Consider the following 13,365-nt stretch of genomic DNA (forward strand, 5'->3'; position numbering starts at 1 on the left):
TATACATGGACTGACCCTGGACTCTGACCTCATAGGTAGCAATGAATATCCTAGTAAGAGCACCAGTGGAAGGGGAAGCCCTGGGTCCTGCTAAGACTGAACCCCCAGTGAACTAGACTGTCGGGGGGAGGGCGGCAATGGGGGAGGGTGGGGAGGGGAACACCCATAAGGAAGGGGGGGAGGGAAGGGGATGTTTGCCCGGAAACCGGGAAAGGGAATAACATTCAAAATGTAAATAAGAAATACTCAAGTTAATAAAGAAAAAAATCAAAAAAAAAATTAATCTCTTACAATGGAAAAAAGATCTACTTCCCAAAACCACAAAAAAAAAAAGGAAGTGTGCTATGGAGAAGGTAACAGGAAGATGGAAATCTGAGCAGGCAATTAACAATCAATAAGGGGTACCCAACAATGGAAAGAAATTTGGAAGACCCATGGACAGCATGATGAGTATAGTTCCATTTTTTTGAGATAGTCACCAAGCAGTAGAGATCAAATTTCTTCTGGGCTGGAGGCCCAAGGTATCAGGAGACCTTACAGGGCAGTGACAAGTCTCTGTTAAGGTTTTCAGCTCTCAAACAAATCATCATTATATATGCCTGTTCAATAAAGAAAGGTATACTCAACACAGCTATGCTTCCATAGGATGGGGCTGCAGAATGAATTAACCCACAGGCTGCAAGAGCCTCCTTGATGTGACGGTGTCTTCATTAGGACTAGTATTGCTATGATGAAACACCATGGCTAACAATTTTGGGAGAAAGGACTTACTTGGGTTGGGTTTCATATCTTTTTTATCATGGAATGGAAGATAGGACAGGAAGTCAAACAGAGCAGTAACAGAGTTAGGAGCTGACATAGAGGCCATTGAGGAGTACTGCTTACTTGCTCCTCATGGTTTATAAAGCCTCTTTCTTATAGAACCCAGAACTATCAGCTCAGGAATGCCACCATTCACTTAGCAGTCTCCCTCACCATCAAAAAACACCAATTAAGAAGTTCCCAAAGTCTTGCCAATAGCCCAGTGTTATAGAGGTGTTTTCTTAATTGAGATTGCTACCCCTCAAATGTCTTCAGATTGTGTCATACTGACATAAAATTATCCAAAACTATTGACCCCTTGTCAACTTTACACACCAAGTTATGATCATCAAGCCACACCTTTTCTATCTCATTCATCCCTAAGATCTCACATTAAAATATAAAGTACTTTAAAAGCTCCACAGTCTTTACAAATTCAGGTTAAAGGTCCAGTACCTACAAATATCCATTCTCTTTAAAAGTCCAAATCTCTTTGAAAAGCTCAAAATCCCTCCACTGTAGCCTCTTGTAAAAGTCAAAATTTAAATACTTTCTATCAAGCTGATGGTAGGGCATGCCTTTAAACACAGCGTTTGGGAGATGAAGGCAGATAAGATGAATCTCTGACTTTGAGAGCAGCTGAGTCTACAGAGCAAGTTTCAGGACAATCAGGGCTATACAGAGAAAATCTATATCAAAAAGTAAAGTAATAGATTAATTAATTAGTTAGTTTCTTACTTCAAGAGTTAAGAACAGAGGCATAGTCATAATAAAACAAACCTAAACCTAAAACATATTCCAGCATTAAAAAAACAATATCCAATTCATCCAAAACCTTTTTATTAGAATAATTGCTGCCTCTCCCTTTCCCCATATCCCAGTCCACCTGGTCACAAAACCTTCTCTCTGTAACCCTTTGTTCCAGAAACCATGCCAAGTATCCCAGTCTGCAACACCAGCATACATTCCCTGTGACTACACCACCTAACAGGCTGAACTAACTGTAGACCTTCATTTCTCCCTCCTCTCCTCCAAACCCAATTCTCCATAGCCTTCATTATTCAACAGAACACCAGGTGCACACTTCCTCCCCTATATCCATATATTCTGCAGATCCTATGAACCTTTCCCTCCACTAATCTCCAGCCCATCTGCTTGTTATGTTACCCCAGCCCTTCATTCTACCAGGCATCCCCTTCTAACCCACAGATGACTCTTGCCAAGGAAGCATGTGGGCAGTCTTCCTCCCTAATTTTCTTTGTCTACATCCAGTTCCCGAGTATCATGTCCCAGAGCTATAACATCACTTCTGATGCATTCTCTAATCACTGTCTACTCACATTTCAGGGAAACTAAGCAAACAGAACCTGGTTAAAATACTATTCTCATCCCTCCTCTGAACCTCTTCAGATCCAAGTGTTTGCCTATTCCTGATTGTTAGATCCCACTACCCAGAAACACATTTTCCTGTAACTCTGAGAGAACATATTTACCAAGTCCACAGAATATTTTACTGCCAGGCAACATACACAACTGTCACCCTTACTTAAAATTCACAGAGGAAACAGACACCAAAAAAACCCTTCCATTCAGCAAAGACAAATTAAAAAATCAATACCTAGATCTACAATCATCCCAATTCCAGATGTGCAGACTCCAGTGTAAGAACATAATCAATAAAATCCAGGAACATATATTTGTTCTGCAGCTCAGCCACTTTTCCATAGCAGGCCCTGAATTATTTCAACATAGCTGAATGAAAATTTTTAAAAAAGATATTTAATCACCTGTAAGAAGATGATAGAGACCCTTAAGTAGGAAGCAAATAAATACCTTAAAGAAAACCAGGAAACACAAACATTAAAAGAAAATGAATAAATCCATTAAAGAAATGTAGGAAACCCCAAACAACCTGTGGAAGGAAACAAAATAAAATTTGAAAATAAAAATTCAAAATCTGAAATTAGAAATAAACTGAATAAGAATAATGACTAAATTCTACAATGGAAAAGTTCAGAAAATTAAAACATGAACTAGAAGCAAGTTTCAGCAATAAAAGACAAAATAAGAAAGAGAGAGTCTCAGGCATTGAAGGTGAAACAGAAAAAGAAAGGGATACCTCAGTCAAAGAAATTGTAAAATCTAAAATACTCCTGACACAAAACATTCAGAAAATCTGGGACACTATGAAAAGAGCAAATATAAGAATAATAGAAATTGAGGAAGGAAAAGAAACCCAGTTCAAAAGCCCAGAAAATATTTTCAAGAAAAATCATAGATGAAAATTTCCTGAACCTAAGATGTTGTGTGAGTTTTCACTTGTGATGTTTCCCTCAGGGGGGACCAGTCATCCATTGGCCACTCCCACAAGTTTTGCACCACCTTTATCCCAGCATATCTTGCTGGCAAGACAAATGTAGATTAACAGTTTTCCAGCTAGGTTTGTGTTACAGTCCTACCATTAAAAGTTTCTTTTTCCAGTTCTCAGTACACTTTATTTCCTACCGGGTTGTGTAATCCAGTCATTTTATGAGGGTTTTTGCCTACACTTATTGTAACTTGTTATCCATTGTTCAGTTGATATTCCTGGGAGGTCTGCTCTGCTCTAGAGGGAATTGGAGGAGGAATGAATGTAAGGAAAGGAGAGGTGGGAGAAACTGGGAAGAGTGGAGGGAAGGAAAACTGAGGTTTGGGTGTAATGTATAAGAGAATTTAAAAAAAACCCTTTAATCTACCAAATTGGAAATTCTACAAGAAATGAATAAATTTCTCAATAGCTTACACCTACCAAAGTTAAATCAGGATCATATAAACAATTTAAGCAGAGCTATAACCCCTAGTTAAAAACAAAACAAAAAGTTAGTAATGTATACTACCAAATCACCTGCCAAAAGCAATACTTTGAGTTCTCCCTTTCCAATGTTAACCCTTTGATCTACTTTAGTTGTCTTACTGCTCTAATTAAAACTTCCAAGTACTAATTTGAGTAGTCAGAGAGGGAATTGCCTTAACTTGTCCCTGCCTTGGGTGAAATTACTTTTTCTCTCCATTTAATTTCATGGTGGCAATTGGCTTGCTGTATAATGCCTTCATGGTGTTTGGATAAGTGCCCTATAGCCCTGACTGCTGATACTTATATCCCCATCTTCAGCAATGAAAGTGCCCGAGATGCGTTCAATCTAAGGCCAGTGGGAGAATTCCACCACAAACCTCCAAACACAAAAGAACCTTCCCTTCCAAGGATGGTAGGACTAGTTTAGTTCCTGGAGCAACTTCAAGCCAAACTGTCAAACAAAGCTGCCTGTGACCCTCCTGCCACCCAACACCCCCCCTTGACTCCCAACCATCCTTCCCCTTGGAAAGTTCACAACGTTCCACTGACCAGGAGTCAGCTTGAAACTCATTTCACCCCATCAATAACACCCTGCCTAGTTTCCAATTGTTTGGATACTGCCCCAATTGTTTGCAAGGTGTATATAAAACTCCCTGTTAGAGTCTGCTCAGGGTCATTTCTCCTTGAAGTGAGGACATGTCAGAATTAAACTCCTCTTGCTTTTGCATCGATCACTGTCTCTGTGAGTCTCATTCAAGATGTACTCAGCCTCAGCCAAAGCTCCAATGTCGAACACAATGAGATAACTTGAGACACAAAGGATGCTCAAGAAACAAGGTCCATCTGCTAAGAAACTCTGGCTCAGAAATTCATGACATGGACACTCTTGTAGACCTCACCCAGCCACTCTCAACCTTGGATCAAAAAGTTTTCTCTTTTCAAGAACTCAGTGAGTGTCCAGGAGGAGATGGCCTTGAAGACAGATTGTAACATTTTCTGAATCTGTGGGAGCTGGACAGTGGGTGTTACTGTGTTCTAAGTACTCCAAGTTATATCCTGGAGTTGGTTTGAACTTTCTGTGTACATTATCTCCCCAGGATGCCTGTGGACATTTGATGCTTTCACCAAGGCAGGCCAGATTAATTCTTTCATTGGCACTTAGGGCAGAGATCACAGGAAAAGCCTGTGAATTTCTAGGATCAGCAGTGAAGACATTGGACACTTTTAGAGTGGAGGGCCATTTTTGCGGAAGGCATTGACCTACAAATCTACCAGGTTCAGGCCTGGTGTTTCTCAAGTGGGGGGAGGTGTTACTTCACTCACAACTTGGGTTATACTGTTCTATACCTAACATCTTAAATTTTCCATGGCTGTGGTATTATTCTCATTTTAATATTTTTTCCAGAAGAGATGTCATGAAACAACACTATATAGTTACATGATACCATACCCAGTTTATTTTTGATTATTAATACAGGAGCTGACTTTTTTGTTTTTGTTTGTTGTGGTGTGAGGTCTGAACTGAACCCTATCTGGGACTCCTTGAGTGTGACTCATAGAGGCGGCAATCAATGCAAATTCAAGGGAAACTTTATTCCAACGAGGAGTTAGGAGCAGATCCCTTTCGAAGAGAGGTGACCCTAAGCAGACTCTAACTGGGAGTTATATACCTTGTAAGCAATTTGGGCAGAGTGAGAACATTTGGGACAGAATACAAACAATTGATAGCTAAGAAGGCTACTATCAGTGGGGCAAAGCAACCTTCAAAGTGACTCATGGTCAGTGGACTGTTCTGGATTATACCAAGAGAGATGGTTGTGAGGCACAGGTGGCTTTGTTTGACAATTGGCTTGCAGTTGCTCCACGAACTAGCTACTCCCAGGAAGAGATGGGTCTTTGTGCTTGGAGGTTTGTGTTGGAACTTTCCCACTGGCCTTATATTGACCCCAACTCTGGCTCTTTCAGTTGTTTTCAAGATAAGGTTTCTTGGCCATCCTTAGGCTTGCTCTGTAGACCAGTATGGCATTTAAATCACAGAGCCTGCCTACCTCTGCCTCCCAAGTACTGGGATTAAAGGCATGTGCCCCCAAGACTACAAACACCACCACACCCCATCCCACTTACCCCACCCTACCCAACCCTGGATCAGGATCTGGTTCTTTATCTACCTCATGAGGAATTATTGAACCTCTTGAGTTAGTGCCCTGAATGTTGAGCTTCTAGCTTGTATGTAGTTGTATATTAGGATTAGAAATTTCTCTAGGTTTTTTTTTTAATTCTATAAAGTGTGTGATTTTTTTCTTTTCTTTTCTTGTATGTTTTCTTTATTTACTTTTCAATGTTATCCCCTTCCCCAGTTTCCACTCTGGAAACCACCCTATCTCATCCCCACATCCTCCTAATTTGATAAAAGTGCTCAGTCACCCACCCACCCATTTACTCCTGCCTCTTTGTAGTTTCTTGATTTCCTTGTTGGGATTTTTATTGTTTGTTTTTCCAGACAGGGTTTCTGTGTAGCCTTGGCTATCTGATAATTAGTTTAGTAGCCCAGGATAGCCTTAAACTCTGTATGCCTCTGCCTCCCAAGGGTTAGGATTAAAGGCATGTGTACCACCCATTTAAGTTCTGTGGTTTTTAAAATATGCGTGTGTATATTTTTTCCATTATTTACAGAATGTTTTATTATTTTCAATAATCAAACTCCTGTATTTGGTTCCTTTTGAGACAATGTCTCTGTGTGTAGACCAAGCTGGAATCTGTGATCTGTTGCTCCTTTTTGTGTCTGCTGAATGATAGGATGTATATGTAAGCTGACATTCCAGGATTCACTGCAAACTAATCTTGGCATTTGTTGGGGTTCAGAAGTAACCCCACAAACCATACAAACACTGGTTTCAGTGAGACAGGGATTGATTATTGAGCACTCACGTAAAAACTGGTGAGGACACAGCTTCCAGTCAGACTCAGGAGCTGAAATCTGTACCACAAACATTTCTCAGAACCAACTTATAAAGGCTAAAACTAAAAAAAAAAAAAAAAAGAAAAAGAAAAGGGGAAAAAAGAAAAAGAAAAGAAAAGAGGAGGAAGGAAAGAGAAAGGGAGGAAGAGGGAAAAAAAGGGGGGGGAGGGGAGGGAGGGGAGGGAGGAGGGAGGAGGGAGGGAGGGAGGAGGAGGGAGAAGGGAAGAAAGAGTAAAACCGAGTAGCAGATGCAGGAAGCTCTGTCAAGTAGTTGGTTAACCCTGTCTCAACCCATTTTAAACATAACAGTTCATATTGACATTTAATTTGACAGATTCTAAATGAAATTTATGGCTGTGGATTTTCTTAAGATTAACAAACCTCATTATACACAGAACATAATAGGGTATGTGGTCAGCATGGCCCTACTTTGAGTCAAGTTGTTTTTCTCTGCCAATGATGGGCAGGAATATTACAGCAACAAAATAAAATAGCTGGTGAGTATCGAACAAAATGGTTACATATTTTCTAAAGGTGAAGGGGTAGGTATCAACAGTGTTTAGTGTTTTGTAATAATCACCCACTGTGTGATTTCTATAAGTTAGTAAAATGGTTTTGAGAGAAAAAAATTAATCTGTTCTATTTTAATACTTCACACTATTGACAGCATTAGATTTATTATTGAATTGCAGCTAAGCTAAATAAAATGTTAGAAAAATCTGGAACAAGCTGGAAAGGGAAAAGCCAGATCACAATTAATGGTACGTATTCTTTTAAGAATAGGAAAATTTTGATAACAAGTAAAAATTTTCATTCTTGTAAGGTGTGCCACCAAAGACACATTTTTTAAGCTCTGAGAAATCCTGAAAACAACTATGATGTCCAGTGACCACAAAAAGAGATTCATTTTGTTTATATTTGGAGATACCATGAACTTGATCCAGAGCTTTAGAATTTTTATGGTACACTTCAATACCAAGCTCTATTTTGTAAAGAAACTTTAGTTATTTTTAAAATTTTAGGCAGATACACTGTGCACAACCTTCAATCCTATACACTTTTATGTTTAAGGCTAGTCAGCTTTGTCTACACAGCTAGTTCCAGGCCAGCAAGGATAAGACAGGGAGTCATAACTCAAAAAAATATGCAGACTGAAACAAATGCAGATACCTACCAAATATTATGCCAAATATTAGACAGAGGTCTGTGACAGAGAAGAATTGGTAAAAGGAATAAAGACCCTGAAGTAATTGGGAACCCCACAGAAGGACCAAAAGAGTCAACAAACTTAGACCACTGGGAGCTTTCAGAGTCTGACCCACCAACCAAAGAATATACACTGGTTGGAATGAGTTTCCCAGCACATATGTAGAAGACAGGCAGCTTAGTTTTCATGGTTTACTTGTATGGCATCAATGAGAGAGGATGCACCTAAATTGGCAGAGATTTGCTGTGATAGATAACTGGAGAGGGATAGCCTCTAAGAGGCTATAGAGAGGGGAGGATGTGGAAAGGGACTCTGTGAAAGAGGGACTTGGAGGAGGAGCAGGGTTTGTGATGTAAATTAATTAATTAAAATCTATTTGTGTGTTTAGATGCCTTATTAATGTGCATGGTGAAGCAGACCTACCAGCGTATTCCCTGGGAGCTAAATCTCATATATTCAGGTTTGGTGGCCATGGACTTTTGAAGAGCAATCTTATTGACTGCTATATCTTTTTTGCTTTGTTTCGTTTCATTTTGTTTTGTTTTGTTACTGAGACAGTGTCTCTATGTAGCTTTGGCAGTTCTGAAACTATCTTTGTAGACCAGGTTGGCCTTAAATGCATAGACATCTGCCTGCCTCTACACCCAGAATACAGAGATTAAAGATGTGCACCACCACCACTCATCTAAGATTTGATAGTTTTGATTGTATGTGCCTTTACACATTTGAATATAGATGCCCTCAATGAGCAGAGACTTAAAATTTTCCTGTAACTACAGTTACAGTCAGATATAAGCTACCTGACATGGGGGCTGGAAATCAAATTCTCATCTCCCATAGGAGCAGTAAGACTGCTGAGACATCACACCGGCCCACTCTTTATAGTTTTTATTTTGAATGAGGTTCTCATTGACTTGCCCAGGGTCACCTAGAGTTTTCAATTTTCCTACATCAGAGCCTTCAGCAACTGACATTACAGACCTGTGACAACAGCCCTATTTTTTTCTCTAGTCTTCAGTGCTAGGATGAACCCAGGAACTGCTCTTGCTAGGCTAGTCCACTAGTATTTTTCCATAGCCCAAGTTCTTCCCTGGTGCGTTCTAGACATGTGCTTTGCCACAGGCCCAATTTCCAGGCTTGCTATGATTCTTAGAGTATTTGATATTCCATTTCACTTTTATGTCTTACATATGGAAAATCATTTTTCTGGGGATTCAAGATAACAAATCTGATACCTTCCTTTCTTTCTTTTGAATTTTGAGTAACAGTCTTTCTTTTGCTGTTTTTTAAACAGGATCTCTGTATGTATTCTTAGTGTGCAGGCTAGGTCTTGAGCTCATAAAGCTGTGACTGTCTTCTGAGTTCTAGGATTAATGACAAACACCACTACACCCAGCCTAATACATTTCTTACCTGCAATTTACTATATTAGAAAATGTGTTCCATCCAAAGTGCCTAGCTAGACTCATGGGGTTCAACTCAAGGGTTCCAGATGGAAACCAGAATGCAGTCCAGTCATTTATCAGTAGGTAGTAGCAGCTGTCTTCTAAATGACCATTGGTCCTGAGCATGGGGACAAACATTGAACAGAAAGCAAGCTTTCATCAGTACTGTGTTCTAAGCTTTATTATCCAAGCACCTGGATGAATTTTGAAAATAGAAAATAAAGGTCTGAGTATCCTCTGGACAGAGGGATGCTGCTGGATGGTAAGGGCAAAGTATAGAGTGTCCATGAGCGCAAAGATGGTACTTTCTTTCATGTACCACAGGAGTGCCACCAATACAGAAGAATGAGGATGGCTACCTGGGTGACCATTTAGATGCACATTTACTAACAGAGAATACAAGACTATAACTCAGATTCCTCTGAACTGGAGCATAGAGAGGGTTTTTCTGAGTCTCTGTTTTTCTTTCTGCCTACCCCCAACTCCACCCCTCAGCATACTACCCAAGAAAAACACAGTACTTTCTTAATAATGAGAGATAAACTCATCAATTTCAAAATTCCAGAGGATAAGAATGAAAGGTGGGATGGAATGGAGGGTTCACTGTGGAGACAGGTATTAAGCACAGGTCTAAATAGAGAAAACATAAACACTAAGAAGGATTCTGGTCTACAATGATCTATGAATTTTATCTCATGTAGAGGCACCAGGAGTTGGTGATTTATGGTGGGAGTGGGTGATAGGGTGGGAAAGTATTCGATCATATATGTCAAGCTTACTGATTCCCTATTGAGTTGTTCAAACCCTTTACATAGTGGGTTTGAGCATAGTATATTTGGGGATGAATGAGTTTTTACATGGAATCGAGCAGAGCTCTGGGTTCCTTAATCCTTCAAGGCTTATGGCCCCATAAAGAGGGGCAGGGGGATCTGAGCAATGGGTGTCTGGGATGTTCTGTAGAAAAATTCACATTAGCCTCAATATCCAGGAAGTCCATGCTTAGCCCTTTTGCTTCAGAAGACATGTCCATGTCACTAAACATGTCAGTGGAGATCTTATGTGCCTGGGTCCATAGAATAACAACTACCCTCCAGAAGTCATTTAATTGTAAGGTATCTTCTCAACCTTGGAACAAACTTTTCCAGTCTTTATCAGGCCTGCAGAGGGGCAGGATGAATCTGGAATATATTGCCCAGGCTGGCTTACTGGCTGGCTAATCCCAAATATGCAAATGCTGCAGCTGGAGAAGACCTATTGTAAGCTTCATCCCCAGCAAAATCTTCAGATGCAGCCCACGACCCCATCAGAGCTCTTACTGCTGCTTCAGCCCAGTTCTGGGCTCAAACAGGTCTAAGTCCCCAACATCTGTGCCTACACTGCACTGCCCTATATCCTGACACCACAGAGCACCTCTCATCCTTGTGTTACTTCCAAGTAGCCTTAGTCTTAGCAAGACTTGAATGAAGCAAAAAAGAGTTAGTATTGTAGATCAGCAGTGATGACCCTGGAATATGCATGAATATAAGAAAAGTGTCAGTGTCTGCTATGTTCCACAGATCCCCAGGTCCTTGGGTTACTTCCCCCTTTCTCAATGTACTCATTCCCACCTTGCTGTATAGAGGCACTGAAATAGCACCTGACAGTTGATGCTGTGAGAAGCTTGTTTCCAGGTCCAGCAGTGGAGAGGCTGGGCATGAGGCCTTTCCTAAGGTCATATTTCCCAAAGTTCCATTTAGTCTTACCCTGGGGCTGCTAGAGTATAGCAGCAGGGGGGTTTCCTAATTTATTCATATGCCAGATAAATTGTTCTCCTTGCTCTGATTTTCTTATTTGTATTGATGTAGGAGACTCTGTCCTGAAGCTATTGGCCCTGCCGACCTGCATGATGGGATTATCATAGGCTTTTGCCATTTCACCTGGCTCTCATCTATTGACTTTTTAAATATTCTTGTTTAAAGTTGTCCTCAAACCCTTAGTAAGTCACTTGATTCCCTCTCTTAGATGCTGGAATTAAAGGTGTCATCTGCATGCCTTGCTGTCTATCACAATTTTAAGAACAAACTTTCTGAGGCTAACAAGATGCTTCATTGAATAAAGGCATTTGTTTCTAATCCTCAGTATGACCCAATCTCCAGAATCCATAGGAAAGAAGAAGAGAACAGATTCCCGAAAGATGTCAATGTCTTCCTATGTCACCCCCTTCATCTTTCACTCTAAATAATATGTAATTGAGACATTTAAAAAATGAAATCTCCCAGGTCTGAAAGTGTAGCTTAGGGTAATGGCAAAGGATTAAGAGTGAGATCTGCAGATCTTCCTCCAGCCTCATGAGACATTTGCAATCATTTGCCACTTAGCATGACTTCCTCACTAAATATAATCACTTATTCCAGCCATCACCAACCACTTTATTTTTTGAAGCATTTGTTTACTTTTATTTTATGTTTGTTGGTATTTTTAGAGATATCTGTGCCCCAGGCATCTGGAGGCCAGAAGGGGAAATCAGATCCTCTAAAATTAGAGTTTCAGACAGTTAAGAACTGCTATATGGGTACTGGCAATTAAACTAGCATCTTCTGCAAGTGTAACAAATACTCTTAACATTGATTCATCACTTTACTCCTCTCATTTTTTCTTAATACTGGAGATTAAAGCTGGGACCTTGTGAGTATTAAGAAAGCAGAAAGTTGTACCACTCAGCTAGATGCCAGGTCCTCTCCCATATTTTTTTTTAAATAAACAGGATCAAAAAGCATCTTTCTATGGAACTGTAATTGTCCCTGAATTCACTCTCTAGCCCTAATTGACCTTGAACTTTTAATTCACTTGCTGTGGTTTCCTTAGCAACTGAGATTTCAGGTCTATACCTGCAAAGTAGCTCATATGCAAATTTTGATTGAATGAAAAGTAATTGATTACTTTTTTTACTTGAAAACCTAGAGACTTGGGTTCTGAGGACCATGTAGGAGGAGTTACAAGTTGTTTTAGAACTCAAGGAATGTGCCACAGGTTACCACATCCACCTGGGTGGTCTTTGGTATGGCACATCACTGAGGATTATGTGTTCTGAGTACTTTATACTGTTATTCAGTTCTGCTCTGCTGTACCTGCGTTCAAATCCTCTTTTTTTTTTTTTTTCGAGCTGGAGACTGAACCCAGGGCCTTGCGTTTGCTAGACAAGCATGTTCGAATCCCTCTTAATCTAAGAAAGTTTTAATGGCTGCCAGTCCTTCACTGAGCAGTATTTTTAGCATTCACAGTACTAATGCTTGCTCTCTTTCAGGCATTACTAATGGAGCAGATTAATGATTCTATCGTCATTCTAGGGAAGAAGGTAGAGATGTTGATTGTCAATAATGACTATCCCCTTTAGAAAATGTTTGAAAAAAATAAAGTTATTAGTGAAGCTATGTTGAGATGTTTTTACTATTTGTCCTGCTGTTAAAAGTCTTAGGGAATATCTCAACACTTTTTTTTTTATTAACTTGAGTATTTCTTATATACATTTCGAATGTTATTCCCTTTCCCAGTTTCCGGGCAAACATCCCCCTAACCCCTCCCCCTCCCCTTCTTTATGGGTGTTCCCCTCTCCATCCTCCCCCCCATTGCCACCCTCTCCCCAACAATCTAGTTCACTGGGGGATCAGTCTTAACAGGACCCAGGGCTTCCCCCCTTCCCACTGGTGCTCTTGGGATATTCATTTGCACCTATGAGTCAGAGTCCAGGGTCAGTCCATATGTAGTCTTTAAGTTGGTAAGCTTAGTCTCTGGAAGCTCTGGTTGTTGGCATTGTGGTACATATAGGGGTCTTGGGCCTTCAAGCTCTTGAATTCTTTCTCTGATTCCTTCAGCAGGGGTCCTAATCTCTGGTTCAGTGGTTTGCTGCTGGCATTCGCCTCTGTGTTTTATTCTGTTTGTGTCTCTCAGGAGAGATCTACTTCCAGTTCTTGTTGGCCTGCACTTCTTTGGTTCATCCGTCTTGTCTAATTGGATGGCTGTATATATATGGGCCACATGTGGGGCAGGCTCTGAATGGGTGTTCCTTCTGTGTCCGTTTAATCTTTGCCTCTCTCCTGCCAAGGTATTCTTGTTCCTTTTTTTTTTTTTTTTTTTTTTTTTT

This window comes from Rattus rattus, chromosome 2 (assembly GCF_011064425.1).
Source record: "Rattus rattus isolate New Zealand chromosome 2, Rrattus_CSIRO_v1, whole genome shotgun sequence".
NCBI lineage: Eukaryota > Metazoa > Chordata > Mammalia > Rodentia > Muridae > Rattus > Rattus rattus.